At 40.7% G+C, this 13,506-nt stretch overlaps 1 protein-coding gene across 2 annotated transcripts in view; it reads left to right on the forward strand.

Annotated features, from left to right (window-relative positions):
- Positions 1-13,506, forward strand: part of znf438 (zinc finger protein 438) — a 56,315-nt gene that overhangs the window by 2,985 nt on the left and 39,824 nt on the right. The window contains exon 1 of one of the 2 annotated variants that reach the window (XM_076761617.1): positions 10,213-10,352. The exons of the other annotated variant lie outside the window; for it this stretch is intronic. The gene's annotated coding sequence lies outside the window, so the exon portion shown is untranslated. Of the gene's footprint in view, positions 1-10,212; positions 10,353-13,506 lie in introns of those variants that run through there. 2 annotated transcript variants of the gene reach the window in all.

The following is a 13,506-nucleotide window of genomic DNA, read 5'->3' on the forward strand; positions in this document are numbered from 1 at the left end:
CACACACACACACACACACACACATAAAAAGTACTCAAAAGTGCTCAAGTGGAGCCTTCATTGCAACTGATACTTTGGAGAAGAGAAAAGCTCAATTTCAGCCTGAAAGTGAAGCGCCACGCTGCACTAAAAAGAGCTGTGAGAGTGGAAACAGGGTTTGAAGGGAAAACCAGCTTTTGATTTATAAATTCTGCTGCTTTTAACAATCTGGCTCACAGCAAATAAACAGCTCTTATTGCAAGCCTGAGAATTTTCTCATGTCTCCATTGAGAGGTCAGGTCAGCCCCCGTAGGGAAACTCCTGAAACAAATATCAGCTGAGGTATTCAGCAGTAGTTGAATGCATGCTGTCAGAGTCAGAGTCCCAACAATACAATGTTTTGAAGACTAGATGTCAATCTCTTGGTTTTCCTCCGCCAAGCCAAAGTATTCACAACGCTCTTCCGTCTTCTTCTATGGATTTTTCTCAAGACAGGAAGTAGCTGACACGCTTGCCACACCCCAAACATCTTAGTTAGGGGGAAAGGTGAATAGGACAGAGCCAAAACACTCACTCAGACATCAGGAGTGGCTTGCTAATACTACTCCTCTACTAAAGGGGCACTCCACACACAGTTGCATTTACTTGTTATGAGGAGTACTAATCAGCAGATTAGAGCGGCTGAATAATATCTTTTGTGGCTCTGGAGGGAGCACTCCAAATTCTGAAAAAATGACTGTTGATGTTGTTGGGCTTGAACCTAGAGACTAATTATTTTTAACAGAAATCGTGCATTTCACACGGAAAGCATGGAGGAATGTGGTTGTGCAGTGTGATTCATATACTCAGTTACTGAACTTCAGTACAATTTTGAGGTACAGTACTTGTACTTGAGTATTTCCATTTCTTACAACTTTGCGCATACACTCCTCTACATTGATTTAGAAGCTGCAGTCGATTGTCACTTTACATATTAAGACTTCACACACAAAACCCGTAATGAGCTCATATGGTGTGATGCAAAGCAACTACACATTAAGCTACACTCAACAGTAAAATGCTGCTGACACATAACTCCATCAGTGACAATAATCCACTCACAGGGTCCATTTTTCTGCATTGAGTACTTTTAATTTTGATACTTAAAGTACATTTTGCTGATAATATGTACTTTCAGTTTAGTGACATTTTCAGTGTAAGGCTTTTACTTTAACTTGAGTTTAAAATGCTGCAAGGCTTCTTGTTACATCATGATGGTATGACCACTGCGACCATTGTGTGCTGATGTCAAAAGCCCAACCCAAGACAACCCTGGTGACATCATCAGGGTTATTTTCCGAACAGGACTCCCCATTACAAATAAACTGATTTTCATTTGCATGATTGGCGTTGATCACTTTTAATCTGAGGCACAACTGAAACCTCTCTCGCTTTCTTTCTTCACTTTATGAGTCAAAAATCAAGATTAGATAATAACTCTTGGGGAGGACTGGCATACACCGGGGGTGAAGAAACCCCCTCTGACGCTCAGAGTTACATAAACAAACTCAAACTCCCCCACTCCCATGATTCCACGGGGGTGGGTGGCCACAGGGCTGAGAGCTCCTGACCTGCGGGTGAACGTAACGCTGCCTGTCTCAACGGCAGGCCAAGATATATACTTGTTTTGGCTTAGCTGGACGTGTGTGTGAAGTTATCCTAACACATGCATGCACATACACATGAGTCCACACACACAACCTCAGTGCTCCAGACAGGCTTGCCCTAGTCTTCTCCCTCCTCTTGTGACTGTCAAAAGGAGACAGCCATCCTCTGGAAAGCCCAGAGTAAATTTATACTGTATTTATTGGAGCGCCTGTTGCATTTTACTGTTCATTTGTCCTTGTGGCTGGAACAGCATTTGTGCGCCCTGCAAAGATGTCAAACTCAGTCTATCAAGGCGTTATTTTTGGAAGCATCTTCTCTCACAGTTAAAACCAGTGTACGCTGAAATAATATGTGTGAACTGAGGTGTACTGCAATGGCTCGGTGATGCTATTAATCAGGTGATGCAGCCTCGTGCAGACTCTTTTGCGTTTCTATCTTTAATGGTTTGCCCAATTCCTACCTGTAAGGAGTTTAAATACACTGTGGGGGTCATTTTGTATATTTCTATATAAGGTTTGCTGTCTCCCAAATTTAAAAAAAAAGCACATTTTCAACTAGTGAGGTCTAACCAAACAAAAACCACTTGCACGGTGGTTTTTGTTTTGCATGCAAGTTTAGTGATATCTGTCTCTGTGGTCCTGAGACTTCACTGTGAAACTACTCATTAGAACTACTGTCTATCAAAGGAATCAACACGTTCACATTATGGGGCCACTGTTTCTGTAAAGACTTGTTGCTGTTGACTTTTTTTTAAAGATGCATTAATTGATCTTTTGGCCAAGTCATTCACAACTTAAGAATGAGCTCTTTATATCTACAGAGGGAGCGTGTCCTCTTCAACAGAGTACGTCATGTTGCAACAACATATTTCTACAGTAGCCCAGAACAGACAAGCCAAACTCTGGCTCCAGAGAGCACCTTTCATGTTTTTTGCAAGTCTTGCGCTCACCTTTGGCTCTCCCACATGCTTGGAAGGGAAGGGAGGAGGTGAGTGATATGAGGAGTGCTGGTAGGGTGTCAGATGCTACTTATTCCGCCACACTGATCCTTTAAAGTTGTTATGCTAAATGCAAAATGCAATATGCAATTGCATATTTACACATCCGTCCGACACGGAGCATTAGCATCTATTTGGAGTGGTCTTTCTCATTGCCCGGTGAATCTAAGTCCAATATACACTCTCCTTTTAGCTCTATTTTTGGTCTCTACCAACTCCTGAGGGAAATATCTGTCTGTTTATTGGCTTCATGCTCCACCATGTCCATTAGCTAATTGCAAACATTGTTTGTTGGCTGTTTGGTGCTGGAGAGGTAGTGTGCAGTGGGTTGATCAGAGCTTCTTTGCTGAAAACAACTTCCTGCTCAGGCTGTAATCAAGGTTGATGAGAGCAATGAGGTTGAACTAGACCACTAAAGTTGTGGGCCATAAAACCAAAACAATGAGCTAAAAGAAGCAAGAAAGCTCAGTAGAACTGGGTAATCATTCTACATGGGTGCGTCACTTCACGCTGCCACTTCTACATTCCATTTCTTTATTTTGCTATTGTTAAAACAAGCAAATGATTAGTGCAGCTTTAAGTGCTTTTGTTCAATGCTATGAGCACCACAAACATCATTTCCTTCACCTCCACTGTGCTAGAGTGCAACCAATAATCTCAGAGATTACATCAGCAGACGCTGAGCAAATTAAACCAAAACTATCTGCATGGATAGATACCACTCGAGGTTTTGACTTACTCTTCTTCTTCATGTCGTAACAATTACTTGTGGCAGCTCAAGAAATATGACGGAGCTCACTTTGAGATGGCTGATGACGGATGTGACCTTATAATGAACACTAGCTTGCCTGTGAGTGTATTTGTGCGTACATCACCTTTCCATTACAGGGAAACACATCTGAGACTGTGTGGTGCATATAGGTACAATGGTGGGGCTCTATGAGTGAATCGTGTGTGGGTGGTTTGTGTATGGGTGCTTATGTTTCGATCTGTGATAGGCCACTGCGATTTTCACTGGATGAATATGAATACCACACACCTACTCTTTTCCCACACGCACTCATAGCACATCAGAACATTTTTCTCTGTACATGAATAGCGACGGAGCACTATAAATGAACATCCAAAATGCCAGCCAATTACTATGGTGTCCCTTTACTCAACCTCTCCATATTAAGCCCCGGTTGTCAAACAGATTGTCTCCGGTGCTCCGAGCAGCCTGCGCTGTGAAACAGTTTTCATTAAGGGAGGATTGCCATGGGCCTTAGGTTGGCGGCTTAATGTAATTTCACAGCTCAGCGTCCGTGCGGCCACTTCAGGGTCCAACCATGGCCACCCACACCTTTACAAGAGCCAGCGAGAGGTGCTGAAAGGGTGACAGGTTGCTAGTAAGTTTTAGGAGCGAAAAGGGAGCCCCAAAATGAAATTCCAGCACAGGAAATGACTGCAATAATAACATAACAGCCAGTAAGGCTTTGGAAATAAACATGTACAGAGATAGTCCTCATTTAGTGTTTGTAATGAAGTGTTCAGGAACGGGAGACTCACTCAGCAGTGGGTATGTTCAGTAATCTGATGCAGGAAGGTTTAAAGACATCAAGTGGGATTCTTGCAGGAATATTATGGAAATTATCAGTGATGCATTGCAAGATTTGGTTTAAACACTGAATTCTTTTGAAGCTTTTCCTGGCTGTATTTAAAAGGACAGTATTATGTTTGAAATATGGCGTAAAGCTTATACCGTAGGCCTAAAAACCTGTGCATCTTAGCTGAAGAAAATGGAAATGAAGAAAATACAGATGATTAGAAAGATGTTCACTAGGAACTGAACCAAATCCTTCAGTGTGATCTAACTCATCAGCTATAAGAGACGCTTGTGTGAGGGCATTTTCTTGTCTCACTTGGGCATGCATGTGTGCAGATTTGTACACGTGTATTTCAGCCGTTCAGGCCTGATCACCTCTTGAGTATTCAACCCCAAAGGTGCAAGCCAAGCGTGCAGCAAAAGTCCCTATTAGAAACATGTGGGGAGAATCACACATCAATGTGACATCTGGACAAAACTGAAAGTGAGATAGACTAGTGTTTCATTTTCATGTTTTACAACTCTGGAAAGAGCGAGAGGACTTCATGCCTTGGAAGGGAGCAGAGGTCCAAAGAGTAACAAAGCCAAGCTGTTGGAACCCTAACATACAAATACGAGTGCATGACGTTGGGACACACACGCTGAAAACAACCAGATTATCCAACAAGGAGAAAGAAAATGTTAAATATAGTCCTTCCTTCCTTTTGCAGATGACTCTCTTTTTCCATAATTCTCTTTCTCTGCCCCGTGTGCCCTGAGATTAGCTACTTAAAGGGATCTCTTTTCTTTCTCAGAGTGAGACAAGAAGATTTATATAAATCTCATGTTCGAGCGTTTAATGAATAGTTTGGCATGTTAGGAAATATGAGTATTCTCTTCTTGGTGTGAGCTTGATAGAAGATTTATATGATTTTCATGTCAGCACTGTAAATATGAAACTATAGCCAGGAGGTGGTTAACATAGTATTAAAGGGGGTTATGTGCTGGACTACTTCTTGTCTATCATCATTGTGAGGTTGCCAGACAAGCTGCAGAGGTCTCAGTAAGTCGCTGTGCCCGGCTTGTTATCCCTAGAAAAACCACAAACAGTTCATTTCACACATACTATGTTTGAATTGCCAAGCTTTTGAGCGACTGGTAGATTTTATTTACTTTGGGACAGAGCCAAGCTAGGTGTTTCCCCCGATTCTAGTCTTTGTGCTAAGCTAATTGATGACTGGCTGTGCTTCATATTTAACTGACATCTGACTCTAAACAAGAAAGCAAATTGTATTCCCCGAAATGTCAAATTATTCCTTTAAGTACGGAGCTGAAGTCAGGACATGCTTATCTTAGCTTAGCATAAGTACTGGATCAGGGGAAACAGCTAGCTACACCTGTGTTTTAATAGTTAGTTATAGTTTATAGTTATCTCTGTCCGAAGGTAACACAACTCACCTATGAATTCACCAATTAACATGTAAATTTGTTTAATCTGTACAAATATTGGAATGTAATTGTGGTTTGCCTTTTTTCCACACATGCTAAGCTAAGCTAACTGTCTTTTAGCTGTAGCTTCATATGGACTGTACAGATATGTACAGATATGTGGTTTGCCTTTTTTCCCCACATGCTAAGCTAAGCTAACTGTCTTTTAGCTGTAGCTTCATATGGACTGTACAGATATGAACGTGGTATTGATCGCCTCATCTGACTCTCATCTTAAGAATTTCCTTAAATGTCGACCTATTCCTTTGCCCCTTTGAACATAACCCAGCTTGACATGCTGATTCTTCACATGACCATAAAGCCACACACACACAGGAATGTGACTTTCCTGATGCCAGACAAATTACACCTAAGGCACCCCTACCATCTGCTCATAATCCAGAGCACTGACTCGTTATATAACTGTTGGAAAAAGGTTATTTTAAATCAAAGAACAAAGTGTACAGGTATATTCTTTGTCTATATGACAAGAACAAAGTCTTAAGTAAAACAACGCATGACGCAGTAAATGAGTCAAAAACAATCAGCCCAACCTTCACATTATGAGTCACGAACAAGAGACGCTCATGCTTATTCAGTGTGTCCACTGAGGTGTGCAGCCTCTTCATTTAATATTTCCATAAGGTTGCATACGCGTGTACGCCAGGCAATCCCTGTAATAAGGAGGTAATGTATTCTGTGCCAATGGCAAAAAGGTACGCTTGAAACATCCCTCACAGGAGCAGCAGTTTCCAACTTGACAGTGGACACATACATAATTAAGCCAACTAAAAAAATGAATATTTCATCTCAAAGCATTTTCATCTCCAAACATCAAAACACCTCAATGTCTCACATAATGAGCAAGGTAAATTACTTTTATTCACAGAGGGAATACGCAACAAGGAATGCTCGCTCAAAGGACCTTCTTTAAAAGATATATCAGCTCGAAAAGACGAGGGAGAACTTATACTACTTATTTTTTCATTTTGCCAGAATTCTTTGTATCCTTGGAGGAACTGTTTTTTTTTTTAACATGCAAAAAGAGCTAATTCTTTCCTATGATTGTTTGCCTAACCGTTTTTCTAAGCTGTAATTGTGTTATTATGTTATATTACAGTGTCAGCCTTAATGCTTTGTAGCCTGATCTGGCTATAACTCATACCGACCTGTAATTCATGACATGTCATCCATGAGTCGCCCGAGGACTTTTGGCTTTACAGATATGTAGGCACATGCCAATGGAGAGTATAAATTATTCCATAACCTTGCAGTAGCTGAATTTCACTCGTGTGGTCTGTGTAAGCGTAGCTTTTGCCAAATCTTCTCCATGCCTGTGATGGCATAGAGGCTCTCAAATGTCTGAGTTTCCAAAGAATGGGTTGTAAATTATATGGCAGCACAGTGGCTTAAAATGGCTGTGTGATACAGGAAGAAAGTAGGTGCTGCATGGTGCTACAGCAGCACCACACGAGTGAGAATTACTTTGACCATCAAACCTGACTCAGACTGACTCCCTGTACACCTTCATGGATGGGAATTAACCTAGCCACAGCTTGAAACGCTTTGCTGAGCGCTGGTCGATACTGTCATTATCCTAAAGCAATTCTTAATTCTATTTGGGCCTGAGCTAAAGATCCTTCTATTGATCACAAAGTCGGGATGCCACAACTACTTTTTTCTATAGTTAAGACCTCTATGTGTTGTTAAATAAAAGCTCTTAGCTCAAATTGTCCAGAGCTCCATCCACAGCCACGCATTACTGAAGAAGGGTAGGATTCTGAATGTTTAAACACGTTTCAGAGCGATACCTGAGGATTTATTCAAGTGTTACAGTCATAAGGCGCACATGCTCGTGAGTGGTACCTCGGCGTTTCATCAAGGGTAACAGAAAAAGGCAACGTTCTTTCATATCCTGTTTTGTGAGATGAGAAATATTGATATCGCTCGCTGAGCTCTATCAGCATGAAACAGAGCCTTTCAGAAAAGCAGCAGTCATAACACCTGTACTGAAGTTCCTGATTACACGTCTTTGTTCTCGGAGCTTCTGTCACTGCTGCCTCTCACTGTGTGTGTGTGTGTGTGTGTGTGTGTGTGTGTGAGTGTGAAAGAGACTAACTGAGAGACAGAAAAAGACACACAGAAATCCTAAGCAGAATGAAACTGAATACGTCTTTTTCTGTTTCTGTCTGTCTGTCATCCACACACACGCACACACACACACACAAACAGGCAGAAAACATTGCCACCTGCCACAGACTATACATGGAGGCCTGTGACAGTGGTTAACAGAACAGGACATGTGTAGCCCCAGGTGACTCAAATTGCAAAACTAACAACACCATGCTTCATTGCACCAAGAACGTGGTGTGAAATACCAGTAGAAAGGGCGTGTGTGTATGTGTGTGTCAGTTCACATGTATGTCTAAATGTGTGTGTTTATGAGCATGCATTTGTGTCATAACGGATTCATCCTGTAATGCATTACTAATAACTAATGTGAACTTCATTAGGATTCTAAAAGCTGACTGAGGCATGAACAAAAACAAACAAGGAGGACAAATTGTTATCATTAGGACTCAAAATGACCTTATTCTCCTTTCTTTTGTTATTGCAGTAAGAAGGAAATATGAGTGGAAACATGGCACAGTCTTAGCAGGAACTGATGCGGTGGCAGCAGTAACGACTTGTACTTGACTTAACTTTAGTATTTCAGTTTCATGCTACTTTATAATTTTGCTTAACTGCATTTCTGAGGGAAATATTGGACTTTACCACTGGCATTAGCTGCTGGGCCGTCTGACCTTCACCAACACCCTCTTTGTAGTTTGTCTGTACCCTACTGTACTAATACTAACATGCTATGTGTGCATAAATGAAGGAATGAAGTTCGTGTGTTGGCATAAGCACCTATATATGTAAAAGGATACATGTAGGAACATGAATGTACAATATAAGGGTGTACATGACCACATATCCAACATCCAGTAAGTCTTGTGCATCTGTGTGCTTTTCATGTGAGACATGAACATGTGTAGGCTTTGAAAACAACTTTCCCTCCTGGGACAAGTAAGGCCATCTATCTACATAATAGGGAAGGCACTCAAGGCAAATTTATTTATGTAGCACATTTCATACCCAAAGGCAAACCAAAGTGCTTTACAGAGTGCACATGCAAAAGCATAAGAAACAAACGATAAAACAATAAGAGAAAACAAGCAACGCACACGGAGCGAAAGCAAAAATACGCAGATATATAAAGAAATAAATTGAAAATTAAAAAACAATCAAAAAAATTAAATAAACTAATACATTTGATTTAAAAGAAAATGAATTAAAAGTAATGGTAAACAGGTGTGTCTGTCTATCAATTTATTCCACATAATGATACAAATCCATGCAATAGCAATACAATAATCTGATGTGGACTTTTGGTGCCCGTTCAGGTCTGGGGCCTTGATTGTTGTACAGGAAATTAAAATGACCAGCAGTAAATAAAATACTTAAAATTACAGATGCACAAATCCAGTGCACGCAATTTGGTGTCAACACTGATGTGACCTTGTTAGGGAGAGCTGTGACATAACTCACACTGCATACAATACAGTTTTTTCAGTCTGTGTCATTACGAATCTCTGGTTTGCAGTTTGCTTCAGTTTTTAGTGCCACAGCAGTCATTACATTAAAAATGATACCAGTGATTTCAATACAGTGAGACGCAGAAAAAGAAAGCGTGAAAAAGAGAGCCACTTGTATTGGACTGGTAGTCAGTATCAGAATTAGTATCAGGACGGGAAGGATTTAACTACAACCATTAAAAGCTGATTTATAGTGATGCATCAGTATTAAAAAACAATAAGAACATAACATAGAATAAATTTTACAACATAACATAGAATGAATTTTACACTAATAGTAGCCATTTAGTCTGCATGATGACTCATAATGAGTTTACTTATGACATTTTCTGATACTTTCTTAAAGGAATATTCCATCAATTTAATACTGCACGTCCATAGGATGCCCCTTTAATTTTACACTGTGGTATTACTATGAAATAAAGCAACTAAATACCTCCCGTAATTGCATGTTCGTATTATCCTGCTGTTGTCCAGCCAACATCACTGTTCATTTCGTTCTGGGTGGTTATGTATGTATGTGCTCCCGCGATATCACGACAACGTGACATAGTTGTAACAGTGTCTACAGTGACATTTAGCACAACGCTCTGATGTTTCTCACGCGCTCAGCTGTAGCAGTGACAGCACTGTGCTGTACAGCTACAGGTTACTACACAGCCGCTGATTGGCTGCATTGACCGAGCACAGCAAAGTAGGTCCCTTTCGGGCCGTACCATTTCTGCCTATACGGGGATTTTGGAGTAAATTAATGACTGCAAGACATCGCTTCCTCAACCGCCTTAAAGACAAAGTGCTCACTGACACACAGATTTGGCTTGCGCACGACTGTAATTTAACATTTTGGTAGCCATAAGCCGAGAAATTGACTGATTCATAACTCGGTCATATTAGTTCCACCCGCGGGATCAAGAGAACGGTTTGGCTCAAAATGGCTGGAGAGAAACACTTATGAGGATCGACGGTTTTACCAGGTATTTACGAAAAATGAGCCCGTCAGTAGTTTGAAGGCGCCTCCTCCACATAACTGGGGATCCAGGTGAGACATGTTTATAGTAATTCCAACATTTTCACCCAGCCCGCTGCTTTTCGGGAGAGAAAATGAAGCCCAACCGGGCTCGTTTGCAATGTTATCACGGTAGCCTGTACATGCAGCAGTAAGGAGCTCAGGCTCTGCTCTGTTATTTACATTATGAGTAACAGCTCCAAACTCAAACACCAGTGTTCCCAAAGTGTTGGTTTTACGCAAAAGTGCACATACAACAATCAGCGGATAGATGAACGTCTCGCAGATGTCACACAGTGTGTGTGTTGCTAATGCAGAGCAGGCCTGTGGCTAACCCTGCAGCTGTGCGTCGCGGACATACGTCATCAGGCCAGGATTCCCCGCAGTGAGGTGAACACAGACAGATGTGCCAACAGACAGTGGACTGACTGTTACTGTCTTGTGAACAGCCTTACTTCTGACCTCAACTCGCCTCCTGTGTGTCAGCAGTGCTGGTTGTCCACCTTTGCAAGTGTGCGATGGTAAAACCTCAGAGCAGGAAGTTTGTTATGCTGTGGATATATCAACACATGCCACCTGCAGTGAAGAAACTGGTGCCCAGTTACTGTAGAAAGAAAGATTTTGGGATGAATAAACGCATGAGACTCTTACCACAGAGTAAAAAGTCCAGCCAGTATTGATTGACTCTTATATAACTGCATTATTACAGTGAATTCACCATTAAGTTGATGTAGATGGGCCCATGGTTTTGGCAATTTGCTGACACATAGAGTAAGATGATGGAAATGTGTCAGCTTTGAGAGTTGCGTAGACTGCGGTGTGTTTAATAGCTCTGATTGTCAGTCAGCTCAGTCTGATGAAGTGCCTTGATCTTTCAAGTATTTAATTCCCTGTATTAGCCAAGAGTTGAATAGTTACTGCTTTATGATACAAAATGACACACGGACAAGATTTTATTAATATCATCCACTACTAAAGGGCCCTTACCACTTTAATAGTTGTCAGTTTAAGTCACTGTCAATCTCAAATTGTAATGTTACAGTTTCACAAAGCAAAAAATTATTCCAACCGATATACAGACTGTAAACTGAAAAGAAAAATCAATACTCAGTGTCAGCTAATGCCATAACAAAATGAGTGCATTCCAGTGATGAAGCAAAGGAGGACTTTGTTTGGAAACAGACTATAGTTTGAGAAGCATTTAGGAAAATTATCCATATTTCTCTATTTTCCAGTAGATTTCTTGGACTTCTGCTCAGGGAGGTCAAAGGTCAGAGTCAGCTTTCAGGCCTCCTGTTCCATACTGTTAGAAAGCTGTGAGACCATGATTTCACGTGGCTTTTATGTGGAGTGCTGATCTAGTGTCAGTTAGCAGCTTGTGTGGCTGGTGTCTGTTTGATACAGGTTCGTGGTCCTTGAGGTGTGTGAAGATTTAGATTATAAAACTCGAAAATGTTAAAAAAAGATGCGTATGGTCTGCTTTGGTGACATGAAGATGGATTTTCAGTGAAGAAGAAAATTCCCCTCTGTCAGATCCATCTTTTTGGAACTGGAAATCTCTCACTGTGGTATACAGTATGTTCCAGAGGGTGTTCTTGGTTTTCTTTTCCAGATACAACATTTTATTTAATTTTCCCTATCAGCAGCAGCCCAGTTTTTGTCACATAAAAGACGCCGTAGAGGTCAGCAAACCCTACACGTCTTAACTCTTTATGCCGGGAAAGTTGACTGAAAACAGTGTTTTCTTTTCAGCTATGGCTTCACTTCTACAGTTAACATTTCAGAGCTGGGATGGTCCCAGTACAAACACGATTTTCTACTTTTTTGAGCACTTGGGCCTTCAGTGCTTTGCTGCAGGGGTTTAGCGTCACTCTGATGTAACTCAGTTTTGTATGTGTCAGACTCTGACAGTATCAGATGAGTTAAACAAAGGTCTGACTCATGATAAGGAAAAATCGGATCTTTAGAGAAAAATGCTTTCAATGGAAACACCTTTTTTTTTTTTTGTAGAAAAATTGCTGGCTCAGCAGTATTTTGTTCTTTTTACATTTGGTAGAACTTTCACACTCATAACAGAAACTCCTACGACACAGCCAACGCAGATTCCACACTGACTCTTGATTATTATACAAATAGCACTTACAAAAAAAAACTTTCCTACCACCATACTCTCCAGTTTGACTGTGGTTGTTGTCATGATGTAAACTCCTCCAAAACTTTAAAGGGTCCGCTCACCCAGTTTTATTGGTCCAGGTTTTGAGATGTGAATTAAATAATGATTAAACAGTAAATTGTTTGTGGTACTCACAATATTAAAAAAATTAACAGGAAAATCTCTTTCTAGAGACAGTGTCCAGGGGCTTGTAAGTGAGATTAGTGGTCCAGCCAACTGTCTTTGACTCAATTCAGGTTTTTGAATCAAGAAGCTGACTCGTTTTCAACCAGGGTACATCACCATGAGGATCACATCATAACCTGCCTACTGACCAGCCAGTTACAATTCCTACAGGATCCCAACATGGACATATCACTAACTTTACAGTAGAGTGAGAAATGTAAAGAGCAATAGATGTTTTTTTTTATAGATCAGCTGAATCGTTTTGCTGATTCTGCATTTCAGCCATTCTATAGACAACATAAGCAATCCGTTTATAGAGAAGATGGTGCTTAGTTGCATCCCTAGTCATTTACTCTGTGTATGTTTTGTTTATAGCGTGTGGGAAGTGTACATTCTACAACAAAAAAATGACTCATCACCAGAGAGCACTGAAAAGAAAAAAAAAATCCATTGTTAAAGGTGCCACTTAGTGTTTTTTGTTGTCACATTTCTTTAAAAGAGGCAAGAAATCCATATCAAGATTGTCTGTTTATCTTAAAAACTTACTATAAGATGATATATTGTTTTAGAATTAGTGAGCTCCCAGATATAGATATCAGTATCAGTCTAAAAATCTAATATAAGTGAGGCTCTAATGTGTGGACAGACTTTTCTGAGAGTGGAAGGGACTGTTTGAGGGACAGCCTCCTGTGGATTTCCAAAAGAAGTAAGCTGTGGCCGTGGTGGAAACCTCAGAGGGGGGTATTTTAAAATCTGAGCAAACGAAACCAAAAATATTTGCATGGCTCTGTATACACCACTAAAGAGAAGCAACATCTTTTTTTCACAACTTGGTGAGCTGACCCTTTA

The sequence above is a fragment of the Chaetodon auriga genome, chromosome 21, assembly GCF_051107435.1.
Source record: "Chaetodon auriga isolate fChaAug3 chromosome 21, fChaAug3.hap1, whole genome shotgun sequence".
In the NCBI taxonomy this organism is placed as follows: Eukaryota; Metazoa; Chordata; class Actinopteri; order Chaetodontiformes; family Chaetodontidae; genus Chaetodon; species Chaetodon auriga.